The sequence below is a fragment of the Tiliqua scincoides genome, chromosome 3 (genome assembly GCF_035046505.1).
Source record: "Tiliqua scincoides isolate rTilSci1 chromosome 3, rTilSci1.hap2, whole genome shotgun sequence".
NCBI classification, from domain to species: Eukaryota; Metazoa; Chordata; class Lepidosauria; order Squamata; family Scincidae; genus Tiliqua; species Tiliqua scincoides.
Window position 1 is genome coordinate 201,245,657 of NC_089823.1, and position 21,053 is coordinate 201,266,709.

The 21,053-nt window shown below is 42.5% G+C and overlaps 1 protein-coding gene and 2 pseudogenes across 1 annotated transcript in view; 1 reads left to right on the plus strand and 2 right to left on the minus strand.

Moving 5' to 3' along the window:
- LOC136645892 (vertebrate ancient opsin-like) overlaps positions 1 to 21,053 on the minus strand; it is an 80,480-nt gene that overhangs the window by 36,414 nt on the left and 23,013 nt on the right. The window lies entirely within an intron of this gene.
- LOC136646582 (5S ribosomal RNA) lies at positions 334 to 453 on the plus strand (annotated as a pseudogene).
- On the minus strand, positions 11,215 to 11,331 carry LOC136647033 (5S ribosomal RNA; annotated as a pseudogene).

Consider the following 21,053-nt stretch of genomic DNA (forward strand, 5'->3'; position numbering starts at 1 on the left):
GGATCCAGTGGCAACCATCCCCACCCTCCCTGCCCTCCTTCCACCTAGTTTCATCCCCTCCCTGCCTTCCCCTGCTGTACTCCCACCCTGAAATGCCCCATTGTGCTCAGCAGTAGACTCACCACTGACAGCTCCCAGAGTGAAAGTCCAGCACCCACCCGCTCTGGCCCCTCCTTCCTTCTGCCTACCACGCAGTGCTTTACGGCACTTTCATGATGGCTCTCTTTCTGGCAGCATGCGCAAGAGCTGTGCTGCTGCAAGGTATAATTGGGCCCTAAGTGAATAAAGTAATCTATGATAATCATTATGAAGTTACTTTGCTTGGCAATGATTTAGTGCAGCAACTTTTACCCTGCACATGCCTGATCTCACCTGATCTCAGAAGCTAAGCAGGGTCAGGCCTGGTTAATATTTGGATGGGAGACCACCTGGGAATACCAGGTGCTGTAGGCTTATACCATAGTCTTTCGAGACTGAAGGTTGCCAACCATGACACCAGAGACCATGCTCTGCTAAATCTATACAACAAAAAAAGCAACTGAAAATTTCTACATTAATTTTCTTCTCCTGTCACATATTTCTACTGTGAAATTATTACACTTTATTTAAAGATGTAGCTCATTTCATCTCAAACTCTTGGAATGGGTTGCAGTAGTTCAAAATAAATATATAAATATTGAAACATGGAATTAAATATATCCCAGTTAAATATCAAAGGTATATTGAAGCTTATTCCAAAGTAAATTCCATTGTGTTCAGAAAGACTTGTTCCCAGGTAAGTGTGTACAGCAACCATTTTCAACCACTGTACCATGAATATGTGCCACAAGTGGTCCACAGGTGTGTTTGGAGGAAGGTAATTTGGGGGAATTTGGGGGAAGGTAATTTATTAATAGGGCAAATGGGAGATGTGAGCCCCCACTGGCAGCATGGTGTGCCTTGTCAATTGTCAAAAACCTGGTGGTGTGCCTTGACCATTTTAGTGCCTTGTCAGTGTGCTGTGAGATGAAAAAGGTTGAAAATCACTGGTGTATAGGATTGTAGTCTTGTAGGATTGTAATTTGAGCTATGTACTGTCTCTAAGGCAACCCTTGGGAAAGGTGAATATTAACATGCCCCCAGGCAAATTTCTCAGTTTGCCTCATGCTTCTTGACTAAGGACTTTGAAAAATGTTTTAAAGGCAGCACCTGAGCACTCTTGTTGATGACATCACCCCTCCTGCTGTAGGAGATGCCCCAGAACTTTGCTCCTCCTCGACTGTACTCTAACCGAGGATACTTAATTGCATGTTATTATTTGTTTACTGAAATCTGGGGACACATTAAAATAGCTTAACTATCTAGTTTTCCCCACAGCATGCAGATGTACCAAAATGGAGCATGTTGCATGCTGTGGGGGGGGGGGGGGAGAAGGGAAAAATATTTCCTTTACCTCTCCATATGCCTCCATGCCTGCCATGGGTCTCCTCAGACCTGTGGCAGTTCTTTAGCTGGAGTAAGTTTAAGGAGACAAAGGGAGCATGTCAGCTCACTCCAGAAGGGATAGTATCTATCACAAGTTGCTTGTCCCAAGTGCCATTCCCTCGCACCTCCAACATGCCCCAGGCCTCTCCTTGTTCCACCCCATTCCGCCCACCCCTCTTCTCATTCTGCCCATCCCACCGACTCACCACCATTGGCAAGACTTATTTTTCCCCGCTGCTGTGCATAAGATCTCTGCAATACCTCCTGTGGTGGTCCAGAAGCGCATAACTACATGCACTTCCAAACTGCCATTTGCAAGAGCCAGAGAGTAGTCTATTCAGAAGTAAATTCTATTGTTTTCAGAATGACACTGCATTTGCAACAGCCAGAGGAACAGGTATAGGATTGGCCCATCAATATCCGATTAGCTGAACTTAACTGAAATGAGCATGTGTGGTTCCTGTTAACTTCTCAAGTGGCAACTTCAAACTTTTCCATTTTCAAAGACATCAAAGGTGACAACTGGAAGCTTTCAAAAGAAATTGATTTGAGATAACAACTTGCTCAGTTTAACCAATAGTGGGTTGGAACAAAACTGACCTAGATACATGTGAAAATCTGTTTAAAGAAACATAATCATTCTAATTTAGATTAAAACAATTTCTTCTTATAAATATGCTAGTGTCTCTCGAGCAGTATTATGTTCAACAGAAAATAAGCTTTTATTTCATGTTGTAACTTTTCCACTGGTTTCCTGTATCTGGATGTAAGCTACAGTTATTTGGCATTTGTTCAGGCTGTGGTTGCTTTAGCAGCTCATCTGAGAGAAGGAAAACTCTGATCCCAAACCTCCACTGCCTTGTGGCTACATCCAGTTATGGAAAAGGCTTCAGGAGTCAACCTCGAGGCAAAATCCGGAGCCGGAGTCCCTGAGGCAGTTCATGGCTGAACACAGTCACGTTCTGGCAACTCCTGCGACGCCGCTGGAACCAACCGTATTGGCCTCTGCCTTTCCATTGGACCATTTCAGCGACGTGGAGAGGGGGGATTTGCTGCATGGGTAACAGCCTATCCTTCATACCTACTTTACCCAGGCTTCACGCACTGGAGAGGACACTCTGTTCCAGAGCCACCATTCAGAGTGTGACACCATGGTCTTCTGAGACTGAAGGATGCCAACAACAGGTTGCTTTAAGTGGTGGGCATCCAAAGGGACTGACATGTTTTCTTGATTATTAAAATACGGAGCAATGCTGCACATAACAAAAATTACATTTATCTCCAAAACTGTCAGCCTGGCATCACATTTCATGAAAAACCTGTAGTTAGCAAGGAGCTATTTTCTAAGTTAGGATTATACCATATCACTGAATGCATTTTGACATTTTTGTGATTTATGGACCTCCAGGTTATTTCTTGCCAAAATTCATGCATTGCTTCAAAACAAATGAAAATGGTCCAGTATTGTGCGCATTGTTGCAGACCCAAGTGTCTGCTTTTTCTCATTACTCTCATTTAAAAATGCATATTTTTTTTCAAATGACTACTCATAAGTTTCAAAGCTACAGAAATTATGAGTGATCACGAATCGGGTTAAAAGCACAGGCAGAATGAATTGATATTTTGTTTGTTTTAGAGACACAATTCATTACATAAATTTTCATTAATGTTCTGTTTATAGGTCAGGGGAAATAATGAGAAAAAGCATTTGATTACTGCTTTACTTTTGTTTAACTTTTCTAAGTTTGGGTGCTCTGTAAATGTTTAATGATGATGATAATTCTGGAATGAAAAATGTTTTGCCTCCAAAACCAAAGGAAGACATGTTTTCTTCAAGATGCCAAAAGAAGACCAGGTAGTAGAATTCTGGACTAGGCTACTTCAGCCTGAAGGTGTGATATAATATACAATATTTCTGAATATTCCCCCGTGTACATTGATCTCAGGGAAGGAAGGGAGTGCAGGAAAATAGCAAGAGCAATGAGGTCCAGGAGAGCAGGCAACGTTTTCTGTGTGGTTTATGCCAGGAAATGGCAGTTGTGTTTGAGCTGAGGACTGAACAGTTACAGACATTTTAGACAGCCACCTTGGATTCCTGATGTAACTTTAATTCTGAGCATTACTGTAAATAGTCTCAACGGGCTAGAATTCCACTTAGTGACTAGTACTAATTAAAAAAACAACTTTTTTTGTTTGTCATTTCTTTCAAATGTGATTGACCCATGCACTGTTTCTTTCTTTTCTTTCAGGGGGCTGTATGCTTTGAAATGTTTCTGCCTTTGTAACACTCAGCTGAACTTAGAAACTTGTTAAAAAAGAGGAGGAGGCGGGGCCAAGCAGTGCATGAGCAGCAGATTCCAGAGCTCTTGGAATTAGTCTGTTTTTCTCCTTATTTTTTTGCAGATTCAAGGAAATCTGAGGACAAAGTCAGGAGAGGTTTTGTCATCCTGATGGTATAAAGTGTCTTGAGAAGGTTAGAGCCTGGCCAGGGGGCAGCCATTGAGGCAGATAAGAAGAAATGGGGAAATTCGCCACTAAGCTGTGAAAACCCCTGCGGTGATACTGTAATGGAAGATCAGAAGATCATCAGGTGGATGATGTGGTGTTGACAGCAATGCCATGGTTTGACAGCTGTTTGACAGCTCTGGGAAGGGCAGGGCTGGCTCCACAGCTGTAATCAATCAAGGCCAATGGAGACTCTGATGGACACCTGAGCGTCATTTGACCTTGATGGGACTTTGAATGGACATGGACTGAAGAGATGGCTCGCCTGAGCCTAATTTGGACTTAACAAGGGGCTAACAAGGTAGCTCACAGGTGAGCTGCATTTTGGATTATGAGACATCCAAGGATAAAAGGCAGCTTCAGAAGGAGACAGAGCTACCCTGACCCAGAGGGAGATGCTACCTGACCAGAGGGACCCCAGACCCAAGAGGCTACCTAAGAACATAAGAACAGCCCCACTGGATCAGGCCATAGGCCCATCTAGTCCAGCTTCCTGTATCTCACAGCGACCCACCAAATGCCCCAGGGAGCACACCAGATAACAAGAGACCTCATCCTAGTGCCCTCCCTTGCATCTGACATAGCCCATTTCTAAAATCAGGAGGTTGCACATACACATCATGGCTTGTAACCCATAATGGATTTTTCCTCCAGAAACTTGTCCAATCCCCTTTTAAAGGCATCTAGGGTAGACGCCATCACCACATCCTGTGGCAAGGAGTTCCACAGACCAACCACACGCTGAGTAAAGAAATATTTTCTTTTGTCTGTCCTAACCTGCCCAACACTCAATTTTAGTGGATGTCCCCTGGTTCTGGTATTATGTGAGAGTGTAAAGAGCATCTTCCTATCCATTCTGTCCATCCCCTGCATAATTTTGTATGTCTCAATCATGTCGCCCCTCAGGCGTCTCTTTTCTAGGCTGACCCAGACCTACGGGAGAAGGGGACTGCCAGGACTTGGCTGGAGGAGACACTCTACTGGAGAGGGCACTGCTGGAGAGGAGGGACTCTGCTTCAGAAGACTGGACTGTGCTTTGGAGATTGGATTGGACTTGGACTGGAGGCTTTGGACCTATACCCACTGAGTTAAGTGGAGTTTTGGGGAGGGAAAGCCTCTGGACAAGAGGACTTGCAGGGAGTGTGTTTGTAGCAAATGTTTGTTAATTGCTCAACTGATAAAGAACTCTGCATTTCTTTGTACACCACAGCTGTTGTTCTTGGAAAAGGAGGGTGTTAATTAGCCAAAAAGTGGGCATTAGAAGGGAGTTGGACTATTTGGACGGGACAAATTGGTGTAGTCTACGAAAGAAGGAAATTGAGAGATCAGAGTAAGTACTGACTGTATTATGCAAATCTCGGCTTCAAACGATTCTGTATGTTAGGTACTGGAAGGAGTCTAGAAGGTTGATATAGAAAGTATAAGAAGTATATATAGCATATAAGTATAATATAGGGTATGTAGAGATAATTATATATTTTCTTTTTTTTTGTTATTTAATTTTCTCCCTTATTTTTTAAGTTAATGAGGGTTAAAAGTAGAAGAATAGCAGATTAGGAATGTAGAATGATTTATTAAACAATTTGGTAGATGATGTCCTGCAACCTCTATTGTTTGTGGAGTATGTGTTTGTAGCGTATGTTTGTATGTATTAATAAAAAGTTATTTTAAAAAATTAGAAAAAAGAATAGTAACAGATGCGAGGATATCAGCAACATGTTGCCTGACCAGACTTTTCATTTATTTAATTCACTGTATGATGTGTGGCATGGGTATATACCATATACCCTCTGGTTCATGGCACCAGAGGAGAATGACCCAGGCTGATAACATGACTTTGAAGCAGTACTTATGGCACGAGGCCTCAGATCTCACAGACTTAGAAAAAGCCCATAATTTTAATTGCCAAAGCGCTCTCTCTCTCTCTCTCTCTCTCTCTTCCTAGCTGGTTGGCTGACTTGGAAAAAGCCTTGCCTGTTGTGCTTTGAAAAATTCCATGAACAACCACACCTTGTTTGCACAACACATTTCATCCAGTGAAAAAAGCCACATGCTGGGAACTTCCTGACTGAGGTAAACAGTGTTAGTGGCACAAAAATTGGGTCTCTAACCCTAGCTCTCCTTACCAATTCCATGGACAAATTCAATTGAGGAGTCCATGCTAGTGAAGCAAATGACTTCCAGAGCTTGTCACAAGTTCTCTGCTCCATCCTTTTTCCACCTTTGTAAGGTGCAAAAAACTAGGCACCTGTTTAGGACTGGGAAGGAGCAATCAAGAGACACCAAGCTACAAAAGATAGTTCCATGATGAGCTCACCCCACCAAAGATCCCATAGGATTCAATGGGAAGAAAACATATAACAGTCCAGTACACCAGACCCCTGTGTCTTTCATCCTTTGCTTGTCTGCCTGCCTTGGAGCCACTGCACTCAGCTTTCCCCAGGGCAAGGGGACAAATGTCAACTTACCCCATGGAAATGATCCACCTGCTAAATTCTCTAGTGGGATGCAGCACAAGCCATGCCACTGCATTGGCGTGGGGGAATTTGCTCTGGACTGGGCTGTTTCTACTGCACATGTAAAAATAATACTGTTGTGTGTCTGACTACCCAGTTGGTGCATGGCAGGACTGGAAACCAAATGAATCCTCACATACAAGAAAGGAATGTTCTCCAGATGAGTCCATCTGTCAATAACATATCATTATTATCTGCAGGTATTCTTCAAGCTGTGTTAACAATGTCCTCCATGGATAAAATTCAAAATGAATGTAGCAGAATTAAATACAGCTCTCCGTTGCATCAAGACACAGTGGCAGGTATGGTGGATGCTAATATGAGACTTTGTAATTGGAAATGACAACAAGGTAAGTAACTGTGTGCTATAACCGTTTTTCATGCTTATGTTGGCTTGTGATAATGGAGTGTTGATATTTTTCTAGTATTGGTTGTTTAGAGTCTTGTCAGACTGAGAGGAAGGGAGATTGCCTTCATCTGAGATCAGAGCAGATGGCATGACAGACCGTGACTCATGCGTTTGCCATAAATAGGTCTGTGCTCTACTTATTAAATTGTGGAATGGGGCAAATGGTTTCCGAATCGTTCTATGAATATGTAAACTTCACCCCATCCATTGCTGGGGTTGTCACCCCATCCAGCATTGCTAGTTGCTGGAACACAATGTATAACTTGCTTTTGGAATACAGTTTGGGGATGTTGTGGCTAACTATTATCGCCATCAAAGTGCATTATAGGCAATTATTACAAGAGAGGTGGTAGAGTTTTGAGTAACTCATTCAGACTTTGCGTATCAGTCCAATGAGGAGGTACACTGCCACACTTCCTCCAAAAGAAGCGAGTTTGTCAGTGCACTCCCATATGCTCCCTTTCTCAGAAACTTCAAGAGAACTATCCACTTATCACACACACGCACACGCACACGCACACGCACACGCACACTTTTTAAAATCACCCCAAAATTTGAATTGAATATTGCGATTCATTCTCTTCTGGGATGAACACACAACTTTTGTGACAGCCATTCCAAAAGCCTTCGTGGTTTTGACTGACAAGTAGTACTTACAGGTAAACAGTAGCTATGAGCATTATGTGCTATATGAAATCCACGTTCTTGCAATATTTCAAGTCTTGGACTAAGACTATGGACCACGAATCTCCACCTGCCTCATCCCCATGGGATACCTGTGTGAATCACTACTCCCTGAGTCTATTAGTTGTGGTGCTCCCTGAGTCCCATTAGTTATATGGGAAAGACTGAACGATGCCAAGAAGATTCCCACCCTGTCCACTTAAGCCTAATTGGGCAACCCTAGGGCAACCCATGCTGCAATAATTGTGATCACTGATGAGTGTCAAGGGGTCTGCAAATTACACCAGGGAGATGGGCGTCCAGGTTTCAATCTACAGCTTGCAGTTGATTCCCACGGTCAGCCTACTAAAGGCAAGTGTGGTTGAACAGGTACCATTCACCGCTTGTCTTCTCAACTATTGGACATGTTCAAGGCCTCCTCCCATTCCTAAGCATCCACTTTGCTGAACACACATTTGATCATTTGAACACGCAAGAAGCTTGGTGAGGAAACAGTCCTCCACCTTGCATAGGTGGGAGAGTGAAAAGGAATATGCAACCAGCATTCAGTTTGGAGTTGTGCGTCACTGAGGACCAAAGATGGAGGAAAGCATAGCTTACCCTACAATGGAAAATCTTGCAAATATGTCTGTAAGCAAGGTGAGACATCATTCCTTACACTTGCATGATATACTATAATACCTATGCCCAATGCCACAAATTTTAGTGAGAAGAGAATGAATTCTTTCTTTCTAAAATATGAATGTTTTCACCCTTCCTGGTTTCTAAATCAGCAGAGGACTTCATGGATGTATAACTGTTGAAGGAGGTGTGAGCTAGACTCAGAACTGACACTTGGTCTGAGAATGGGGGTGTTACAAGCATGTTCTTTGAATTAGTGCAGGGTATGGCATTGTGCTTGCCATTTCACATCATTCTGAGGAAGCATTTGTATTTATTGATGCATAATTGGTGCTAGCTTAATGGGGATTTTCTCCCCAAGACATGGGAAGCCAAGTTATTAGGCAGTTTTCCAAAGAATCAATCAGTGGAACATTCCTGTTGCTAATACGTTGGCTGTTCTGAAAGCATCCAATGCCAGCATCAAGGGCTGCAGATGTTGGGGCAGGGAGCTCTTTCAAGGCTAACTGAAGCTACTGGGGAGCACATAGTTCTGCCAGCCCCCTCCCAGCCCCTCCATATCCCCTTACCCAGCTCTTTCTTCCACAAGTCCTTTTGAATCAAAGCAGGAAATGTGCTGGGATTGGGCCAATCCCAGAACACACTCCATTTCCTCCTTTAAAGAGCCCATGCAGAAGACAGTATGGTTTTGCTCTTAGAGTGCCCAGTGGAGAAAGGTGTCCAGTGGAGAAAGGTGATGGAGCCAGATTGCTGCACTCCAATGATTAGAATGCAGCAATTTCACTCCTTCCTCCGTGCAGCTCTTCATACAGAGCAGGTAATGTGGGGCACACTGGGCATGAGCTCTGCCTTCTCTCCTTTGGTTAAAGAGCCACACAGAATAAAGGGTTGGTAAGGAGGTCGACTCTGTCCATGGCAACAGAGGGGGTGGTGGTGCATGTTTGCCGCCCTCAGCTCAGGCCCCAATCCACCACTCAGTGCAAATTGGGTCATTTACGTTAAGGATCGTATGGCCCTGGGCTCCTCTGAAGCAATTTTGGAATACAGGTCCAGCCTATTTATACACTGATTTTTTATACATGGATTTGACTCAACATGAATGGTCACTGCAAATGAGAAGGAACGTGCTTATCCCTGGAGAAGGGGAAAAATCCATCCCTTTAAAATTAGTTTAAAAAACTGAACAGTCCTTTAACAATAGTCTCCTTAATGAGAGAGAGAGAGAGAGGGCAGCTGGCTGACTATCCATCAATTCTTCTCTCTCCAGGCGACCCCTTCCTTCCCCCTGAGCACTGAAAGAAAGGTGAGCCCTTTGCATTGGTGAAGGGAAGGGCTGAGTGAAGCACTTGGAGGATGACTGATTGATGGATTGTCTTCTTAATGTCTGTTATCAAAAGGTCAGCAAGGCTGTTTTTAAATCACCGGAGCAAAGAAACTTGGTTTTTTAAATTGATTTGCTATAGTGCATCACATATAGTGCATCACATATTTTTTTGCCATCCACAAGAGTGCTTGGAATGGAACCCACACAAATAATTAGTCTCAACTTGTTTTGACTCTGCTCCAATGAGATTTATTTGATTGTAAATCTCAAAATTTTCTAGAACGGGGGAAAAAAATTGTGACTACCTCTAGAAGGTGGATTTCAAGCAAACCTAAACACAGCAAGTGTTCTTCAAATAATTTTGGTTTTGGACCAAATTAGGAGATTGGGGTAAAGCAGCTATGAAGTGAGATGGCTGGTGCTGAGTGAATATACAGTATATATATAAAAAAAAAATTGTGATTCTGCATTTGTTCGGAATTATGTTTCATGACATGGAAGCAGCTTTGAAAATAATTAGCAGAATAAAACAGCAAACTAAGATTCATCCGGTGTGAAAGATACAACACTTTACAGACGGTTTTTATACATGAGTACGCAACTGAAAAAGAACATATTGTCATTTGCAAAATCTTCATTACTGTTCCATACAAAACAAACTCAAGTGTTTGTTCTCTGTATTTTCAAACAAATTTTTTGTTTGATCTCATTATCATTTCCTTTGGTTTAAATTTGCACAAGTGTCAATCCAGGAGCCCCAGCAAACATATAATCGTACATCTGAAACCAACAACATGATATAGTCACAGGCATTGTGCTTCAGGATTCAATGGCAACAAACTCAACCACACCAGTGTGCAGTATCCCATGGTCATTGTTTCTAGCAAGAACTTGGTAACAGAGAATGAAAGCTTATACCAATTACAGAAACAGCAAGCGTGCTATTTGTCAATCATAGTTCTTATTGTATAGATCCCTGGAATGTCCTTGTAAGAGAAGAGTGGTTGCCTAATACATTCTTGGTGTTTCCAAATGTTAAACGGTAAAAATAACACAAATGAATACTTCCCAGTCATTCCTTTAAAGCACAGCTTGTGGTTTTTATGAACTGATTGCTTAGCTTAAGTAATGTGCCCTTTTCGATACATACTTATTGTGGGTAGAAATTTGTACTAGGAAGGAAACTGATTGCCTATTAGCATTCTGAATGTATTCACTTATGACATTTTTCCTCCACCCATTTCCCTACTTCAGGGAGCTCTGACCTGTATACCTAGTGCAGCTATTTTCAACTTTTTTCGTATCGTGGCACACTGACAAGGCATTAAAATTATCAAGGCACACCATCGGTTTTTTGACAATCGACAAGGCACACGATGCTGCTGGGGGGGGGGCTCATATCCCCATTGGCTCTACTAAGATATGACAGTCCCTCAAACTTCTGCAGCACACCTACAGACTAGTCGCAGCACACCAGTGTGCCACGGCACAATGGTTGGCTGGGTTACTGGGATTGATCCACCTTCATTGGTTCATGTAGACTTGCACCAGCAAGCTGGCAATGTGTGTTTTAATGAACAATAGAAGGGACCCATTAACCATTAATAGTGACACTGAAACTCTTAATGCACACAGACAGTTTGTCTTAGCCGAATGGTTGGCAACCTTCAGTCTCGAAAGACTATGGTATAATCCTACAGCACCCGGCATTCCCAGGCGGTCTCCCATCCAAGTACTAACCAGGCCTGACCCTGCTTAGCTTCCGAGATCAGATGAGATCAGGCATGTGCAGGGTAACAGTTGCAGCCAATTCAAAACATATTAACGTTTTAACAGTCCAATTTTATTCAAGCTGTAAGCTACTGGAATGAGCATTCCAGCAGTGTAAGGCCCTTTACAGCTGTAGCAAAACATGACATGTTGCTGCCTGTCCATGGCCACAGGTGTTGAATGGCTAGCTCCACATGCCAGCAGCAAGAGAATGCCCGCTGGTGAGTCACCGCATGGGGTGGGAAGGGGATAGAATGGGGCAGGGAGGGGGAGGAACAGGGCAGCAATGGGCAGTATTGGCAGCAGTGGTGCACACTGATATCCTAGCTGATGAATTGCTATCATCCTGTGAATGGAATGCTGCTAGTTACATACAGGAAGATATTTCACCTGTGATGTGAGAAAAGTATATTTCACAATGAAGTTCATGTTAACTGGTAACAGCTGGAAGGAATAAAATTGTTGACGCTGCTTTGCAACAATATAATCCATGCTAACACAAATCGTTTCTCCCTGCTGCCCGCAAATGCAATGAATAGCAAAATGAAACAAAATTTCACAGGTACTTGCTCTAGACAATTATTCTAAGTAATTATTCTTACCCAATTATGCATTGTAATTAGAGTTTTAATTGTTTGCAACGTGGAAGGAGATGTCTCAGGATTCTCTTCTCTTTGGTTCTGAATTGGTTAATTGTCTTAGGTTGCCCTGTGCTTGAGACATAGACACGCAGGCTGGTAAACTCTGAGATGAAACCTTCCTCTTTGTGTTTCCAGTACTCTACAAAGCACTTACGTATCCAGAAATGAAGAAATTCTATTATATGAAGTGCATTGTCGCTAAATAAAATTGTATTTTTTTTATTCATCCTTGCCGAAAGCTCATTGGAAAGTTCATTACAAGTCTAATTCTATCACTGGCAATTGTGCTCACCTGAGCCTTTGCTATATTCCTGATTCTGTAGTATCTTCTAATCCTAAAAGCAATTTTTTTACAAACATCACTCTAGTTCATGATTTATTTCTTGTACTCTTAAATGTACAGGTCATGTCTCGTAATCCACTAGGATTCTGTTCCAGAACCCCTAGTGCAGGGGTGTCCAAAGTTTTTGGCAGGAGGGTCACATCAGCTCTCTGACACTGTGTCGGGGGCCAGGGAAAAAAGGAATTAATTTACATTTCAAATTTGGATAAATTTAAATAAATGAATATTTTTGAGATGGAACTTATATGAATGAAGGAAGGTCTTGCAATAACTCAAGGCCTATAAAAGGCCTTGCACAAGGCAAGGCTGGCCTTTCCTTTGCTGCCGCTACTGCATCACAGATGTGAAACAGCAAGCAGTAGAGGTAGCCCTCATCCCACAGCTCACACGAGAGGTCAAACAGTCGTCCTCACACTGAGATCAGTTGCATCGGGCCAGAGCAGGCTCCAACAAATCTTCAGAGGGCCAGAGGCTCATTGGAGACTGGGGATTCCCTGAGGGCCACATTGAGAGGCCTCGAAGGCCGCAAGTAGCCCCAGGGCTGGCATTTGGGCAGATTAAAAAAATCTGTGGAGAAAAAAACAGTGGAAAAATAGATTTAAAGACCCACTTCCAGGTTTCTTGCCCCTCCATTGCTCCTAATAAGGTTATGTCTCAACATTCACAGGGGTTTGAATCTGGGACTCCCTGCTGATACCATAAAATGTGTTAAATAAAAGCAATTTTAAAAAAATTAAAAAGTGCATCCCTTTACAATTGTGGTTTAAAACAACTTTTCTTACTGTTATAAAGAGGCAGTCAGCAATTAGAAATGCAAAGGACCTCCCCCCACCCGCCTTTGCCTGGTTCAGCTGAAGAATGGAATGATCACTTGCATGACTGTCTCTCTACAACAGTAAGAAAAGCAGTTTTTTAAACTGTGATTTTAAAGGGATGCATTTTTCCCCTTCTCCAGGGATCAGCACATTCCTTCTCATTTGCAGTGGTCATTCGTGTTGAGTCAAATCCTTGTATAAAAAAATCCATGTATAACAAGGTTGGACCTGTACTACTTATTATAAGGCAATTCCAGGCTTGAATAACATATCAATTGCAGAGAGACAATGACTATAATTCCCAGCTAGTTTGTAAGTCATGAAAGCACTCCTGGATTTCTTACTAACTTTTTTGCAAATATTTAATGCACTTAAAGAGGAAAAATGAGGAAAAGAGTAAAGCAACCCCACTCTGAGTCTTCATATTAGAAGTGGCATTTAAAAACAAAGCTAAGCTAATTAAGCAGTCAAATAAATTGCAAAAAGGCACAACTTATGTCTCCAGTCATTCTGTCTCGCTTCTCTGTGTACACCTACTTTTAAATGATCAAGCTGTCTTTCACTGGGTTAGACCATTGGTTTATCAAGCTCAGCATTTTCAGTTCGGACAGTAGCTCCTTGGGTTGTCAGGTCAAGATTTTAGAGCAGCAGTTCCCAAAAGTTTCTGGGGCTGCAATACTCTCAGAACCAAAAGTGAGATATGGTGACACAAAATGCAATGATGTCACAGGCCACTCACTTCTGATTCAGAGGTCATTGCGAGTTTCCAAAGAGCAGTAAAGTTGGGTAGGAGGGCTTTCCACAGCAAGCACTTTGCATGTGTTTTCCACACTGCAGCTCTACCCACTGTGCTGAGACTCCTGCCACTGCTTGGAGACTTGTGCCGCAGTCTTCCTGCCGGGGACATCCTGCGTTGCCCCTGTGAGTTTGCCAGAGTACCCTCAGGCACACAGTTTGGGAACCACTGGGCTAGAAGACCGATGTGGAAATGCCATAATTAAATATCTGTGTTGTTTTAACTATGTCTGAATTATTGTCCAACAATATATTTTAGAACTCAAATGAAACTGAATTAAAATTCCTCAAAATTATTCTCTTTGAGTTTTGATCATGAATATTTTCTGACTTCTCTGTGAATTTTGATCATTAATGTTATCTGAATATGAGAATATTCTGTGATCTTCAGTAGGTATTGACTTCATCTTTGGTGATGATTTTTCAGTGGTGTCGTATACACCCGGGGTTTGGGGTGCTCAGAGTTTTGGTTCTCGAACCCTAGAGCCTTCAAGGACCCCTGTTTAGTAGTACTGCCACCACCCTGTACGTGCCAGTGTCTCGGTCCAGGGACACTGAGACCCTCTAGGCTTAATTCTAACCCTTGCAGGCACTGAGCACTTTCTTTAATTAAAGTCTCAGTCCTCAAGTTACTAGTCCTCAATGAGTATTTGGTAGCTTGCTGAACAGGATTTGCTGAATGAGTATTTGGTAGCTTGCTAGGCAGGATTCTGAACCTTTGTCCCCAACAGACAATGAAACAACTTAGTAAAAGGATTTTACTTTATTAAATACATAGGGTTACATTAAGTTACAAAGGGCAACAAATGCTAGAGGCATAAAACATCTAGGAAACATATCAGCACTAAAATAACAAAGCTAACTGGCTATCTCTATTATTCCCTAACTCTCACCTGGGTCAGCTTTCTTTTATAGATCTTTCATCTCCAGGTCACCTATGAGGCCACATGGCCCTGGTGGACCAGACTCTCCCTGCAGGATGTTGCACCCACCTTTTTCCACCAAAAAAGAGACCCGACACCCCCTTTGGGCTCTGTTCTTATACTTCTCACTCTGGAGGAGGATGGAGGTCACTCTGTACTTATTTAAACTGTCCAATCAGAAACTCTAGGGGACAGAATCTTTCCGAAGTGGGGCTGGATGCTAGCCTTCTCAGCTTTCCCCTCCCCACTAGAGGTCCACAGCTGCATTCCCTCCTTGATGGTCGCCTTTCTGTCTGCAAAGGTGTTACATTATCACCTTCCATGGAGTTGTAAACCTTAGTTTGGTTCTGGCTCTACATGCTACTAGGCCTAAACTGTACATATTCATGACATGTAGCAGTGAACATTTGACCGTATCTGACATACAGTAGTCAGGATTTAAAAATATTCAACAAAGGACATGCAGTAGCAGTAGTATTGCTATGAGTAGCAGCTGACATGAAATTGTATTTAGTACATTTTACTGATTAAAATTTCCAATTTTCATTGGAAGTTTCATTGACATTTCAGCTGTGGTACATTTCAATTATGGTATTCATATGTCAGAAGCTGGGGTCATGTTTTGACAATCAAATCCAAATCCATGTGTGTGCCACTTAACCACCTTCTGCTTAATGATGAATTGCGTGTATGATACTTATACATACATACATATGATACTTATACATGCTGTGGTCATAGCACAACAAAGAGGCTCTTAATAAGGCAGTCAGGACTCCCATAGCCTGCAGCAGAGTGTCCATTTACACAACAAAGAGGCTCTTAAAGCATAGAAGAAGCAATCAGTCTCCAGTACCCTGTGCAGCCAGCTAGTTTCTAGCAGGAAGTGTCTGTTTGCACAACAAAGGCACTAGATTGGGCAGAATGTTTGCTTAACAACCTAACTGCAGAACAATGGGGACTGGAGAATTTATCCCTGCTGATAAGTGGCACACACCTGTAGTTTAAAAAAAAAACTGAAAATGCAAACATTTCCTCTCTTTCAGCTTGGTGGTTTGTTCTGCATTTGGTGACAAATTCCCATAAGACAGCACCAGTTCATTTGATGGACCTCAGAAGGTCTTGCTCAGAGATGGTGCTGCTACACCATCACCACAATAGATGCCTATATAAACAGTTCAAGGTGACGTCCTTATAAGTTCTCAAAGTGCTGTGCTTGTCTTCATTTAGCACCCAGTTCTGTCCATTTGCACTTTCAGAATTAAACTGTCTACACTTTTGTTCCACTACAGTGGTTTTCATGACTGACTGCTCAAATACTCAACAACAAGAAGAAGGCACAAAAGTGCTTCAGGCTGGCAAAAACATCTGCAGAGGGAGAGAGGAGAAGAATCAGACTACATTCTCTGTTGTGCACAAGCCTTGGGACCAGAAACAATCTCACCAGAGGCATTGTCCTTCATGCCTGAAAACAGTGGGGCTTATCCAGATTTGTAAATAGACACCTGCTTGATTCACTGTGGTGAGCAAAAATCACATTCAGGCAACCAAGTAGGGAACCTTTTACAGAGTTTTGCTCTTTATTTCTTTTAGGCAGTAAATGACTGCCTTTTCTACAAGAACAGTAAATGACTCCTATTCTACAAGAACTCTTTACTGTGCTCCAGGACTTCCAAGCTGTAGCTGTCTGACTAGCCGAACAATTTCCATCTGCTGAAGTTTAATTCCCTTCCAACAAGTACAGGATTGCGAAGAGCTCCAGATGGATTGTAAAGGGCTCCAGAAGGATCTCTTCAAACTGAGTGAATGGGCAGTAAAATGGCCTATGCACTTCAGTGTAAGTGTATAGTGATACACAGCTCTCTGTGGTGGATCAGGAGAGAGATCTTGGGGTAATGGAGGGCAGCTTGAAGAAAGTGTTGAGCCAGTGTTGTCAGCTGAGAAGAAGGCCAATTCCATTGTCAGGGTAATTAAGCCATTTCTGCCCAATGTTGCCTATATGCAATAGGGTTCAAATGTGTACACCTGTGGGCCGGGCCGAAATGAGTTAAAAAGGGATTGAGAATAAAATGGCCAGTAATATAATGCCATTGTACAAATCAATAGTAAGGCCACATCTGGAGTATTGTGTCCAGATCTGGTCACCTCATCTCAAAAAGGATATAGTGGAACTAGAAGACTCAGAAGAGAGTGACCAAAATGGTTAGTGGGCTGGGGAACCTCCCTTATGAGGAAAGGCTACAACAGTGGGGCTCTTTATTATAGAAAGAAGGTGCCTGAGAGGGGCATGATTGAGACATAAAAATCTGAAGTTCTTTTCATGCTCACACAATACCAGAGCATCCACTAAAACTGACTGGCAGGAGAGTTGGAATAGACAAAAGGAGATATTTATTTACCCAGAGCGTAATTAATCTGTGGAGGGCAGGGGGCAAGGAATGGGTTGGAGGGAGTGAATCTCAGTGGCAAAAGTGCACGCCAGATCCTAGTCTACATTTTTCAGCCCAAACTGCCCCCTTCTTCTCCTCAGATTTACACTGAGTTGGTGTGGGTCTGAAGAGTCCAACAGGCGGCCAGGAGGTTTTGTTTTGTTTTTAAACTTTGGTTGGCCTTCTGGTTGATTCCCCCCTCCCAATTGGATGCAGGACACATTCCATCAGCATCATTGTCCATGGTGGGGTGATAGGGTTCAGCTGTAAGTTCATGAAACATAGGATTCTCAAAGGCAAAGGCACCTAAATCATATTTAAGTCTGTATCACCTTATGCAGCCTCTCAACAGTATTTTATTTACAGCCTGAACCTAGGTCCTTTTACTCAGAAATATCTCCTTCTGTGCTCTGTGGGAATTCTCTCAGGTACACAGGTATATGAGAGATGTACACTCAATAAATAGTGATTGACAAAAAAGCAAGTGCCAATTTTAGATGAAATATTTTTTCACAGTGAAGATCCTAAAAGAAAAATATTAATTCATGTCTCCTTGAATAAATTTTAAGCAAATAACAGAGACTAATCGGGGGGGGGGGGAGAAGATACTGTAATGAAATGAGCTACATTTATTCATCTAGACATTCTTCTGTGTTTGGCCGAATTATTCTTTCTAGAGCACACGAGAAATAATAGGCTTAGGTTTGTAATTTGTAATTTCATAAACTGTTTATATAGAACAATATTCAGTGTAATTCCCAGTTACCTTCCTATATCACTCCCATTTACTTTTGCAATAATTCTTAGATGATATGTTAGATCATACAGAACATAAATTGCTTATTCTAGGGGGAAAAAAGCAGTTTCCAATGGATGTTAACTCACAATGTTGACATCTACAATGAAGCAGAAGGACATGACAAAATGAGTCTCTCTAAGTGTCACACAATTCTGTGATGAATTAAATCAATCAGAAACAAGAATGGAAACTTATTAAAATAAACTATTCTCCAGGCATACCTTATTGTTTTCTAACCTTGTCAAGTCAACAGCAACATTCTCTTGAGTCACTTTCAATGCAAAATTGGTGCCAACTTAGCAGTGTGCCTTTCATCTTGTGCAAATGTGTCCCTACAAGTGTATGCCATCTTTGTGAATCAGTCACACAGAAACATCCTCAATTTCTTGGGCAGCCCAATCCAAACCTGAGCGGGCGCAGCAGGTCACATGGCCTATGCTGTGTCCAGCACAGTTTAAGAGCAGGCTGGAGGTCTCCTTGGGGTAAGGGAATATGTTTCCCCTTACTCTGAGTAATGCTTCAGCCTGCCCAATGGGGCCACTCAAATTTATACCAGCTATTTAGCCGGCACAAGTCCAAGAACCCCGTATAGGGCTTTCAGGCCCAGGGGGAAGGATATGGCAAAGGAGGCATCTGCCAATTCTGCCTCCCCACCCAGGCTGATCCTTCTCCCCAAAACACTGTTCCTGCCTTCCTTTTCACTTCCTCAGCTTTTGCACCACACAGCACTTACTTCTGCTGGCAGTCAGGGGTCGGAATACAAATCCAATGGAAGGCATTGAGACCTCCTCAAGGTAAGGGAACATTTGTTCCTTTACCTTGAGGCTGCATTGCAACTGCACCAGTGCTGGAAAGTTGGATAGGATTGGGCCCTCCCTTAATTAGGAGCAGCCAGGTAGCTTTGGGCTGTCATGAATACTGCCCAACATCCTGCAAGACTTGTCCCCCTCAAGGAAATAAATGTCCAATGACATGAACAACAAGTTCCCTCTTCACCGTGGGTGGCTGGTGAAGCAGTCCACTGGCAAGAACTGACAGTCCCAATTAGTCCTTTCGTGCTTCTACTGAGATCCGCCCTGCCTTCACTGCTTTCTCCGCACCACTTCCACATATGGCCAGACTTTTGCTTCCATTACCCTGCAATAGCGCTGGGCAGTTCATATCATCGAACCACCTTGCCAGCCAGTGCTGTCCACTCTGGTCACTCGTCTCTGTCTTCACCTATCAGAAGCAGAGGTTGGACTGAACACAAATTCCTCCTGCCCAAACCAAAGCCCACCAGTGCCTGAAGTGTAGTACAGTGCCATAGGGTGAGAAGACAAAAACTGTCCCTGAGGTGGAAGTGTAGGGGCTACCACCTGAACGACTCTGACTAACCTCCTAACCTCCTCCACTTCTCCAGTGAGGCTCGGGACACTTTTGAGGAAATCAAAAGAGAAATTTAGAAAAGAGAAATCAAAAGGAAACTTAGCCATTAGACCCTAAAGCAAACATGAAATTCCCAGCACAGTACGAACAAATGTGCCAGGGGTAGTCATTGTCCATGGCAGCAGAAGTTCCTATGAATGCCAGGAACCAGGTTCATTACCCATCAGCTTCTCTATCTCGGCTTCCTCCTGGGCTAGTTCAGTTTGACCCATGAATCATTCAGGGCATATTGTGCTGCATCTGGTCCAATCCATGCAGTTTTATCCTCTCCCCACCAGGCAGATGAGTCAATTATTTTGAAGTATAAACAGCAATGGATTTTAGGCGCCCCATCAGCTTCAACTTTTTCACGGACAGACACAATCGACTTAAGCCTGCCTTTGCTGAAATAATGTGCACTCCTGCAGAGCTCATGTAAATTAAAGCAGGATGTTTTCTGCTATGGGGAATTAAAGAGAATTGATCTTGTGGCTTTGATAAAATGGGAGGCTATTTAGCCTTTTTAAATTTAAAGCCTACCATTGCCAAAATGTGAAAAGCCAGTATGTGCCTCAAAGCGTGCAAATCATCCAATGGCAAGTTTATAAAATAGGAACTTTTATCTGATGGTATAAGCTATGTACATAAGAACATAAGAACATAAGAACAGCCCCACTGGATCAGGCCATAGGCCCATCTAGTCCAGCTTCCTGTATCTCACAGCAGCCCACAAAATGCCCCAGGGAGCACACCAGATAACAAGAGACCTCATCCTGGTCTCTTGTTTCAGAATGTATTTCAGAACATTTCAACAAAAGTGCTGCAGAGTGAATATAATCAAGGCTGGGCTTCTATCCTCAGTAAACTCCCTCCACCATTCATATATTTATTATTTCCAGGATTCATGGTGTTTGCATGGAACTTCTCAGATACTCTTTAACTAGTAGGAGTGCACTGTTTAAAAAAAAAAAAAACCCCAATTATTCAAGAAAAATCTGTCATATTGAAACCACTCACTTGAATGCCAGTGATTTAAATCAACTGCTCTACTTCTTAAGTACCAATATTATTGGTTGGTAATGTTATTTTAAGTGATTTCTCGTGCATATGCTGCAGATACCAGAAGGAGAAAAAACACAATATTGAGAAAGGTTATTGTTCATATTACAAAGGCATCACTGGGTAACAAAGGATTGGCAAGTGTATCAGAGCTAGAAAATCTCAGCGGAGCCCTACATTGGGGGGGTCCATGAACTCTTTAATTGATCTATGAATGCTCTCTGTGGAGAGCCTGGCAAGAAAGACTGTCTCGTTAATTGGCTTGCTTTGTAAAGAGTTTGAGAAAACTAAGCTTATTGCATAAAGGAGGATCAAGAAGCTTAGGAAGGGCCCTTAACTGAAGCAGGAGAATTGATACAAAGGCAAATACCCTTTTGAGCCTGTCTTGATGAGAAAGGTTGTTATAAACAGGCAGACTAGCTGTGAGTTATAAGTACTGTATTGGCTGAAGAGGCCAGTCACAAGAAGTCACAGATATTGGAACCCTGAAAAGTATATAGTATAATTGTTCAACTATATGAACATGCCCCAAAAACATAACTATCTCTA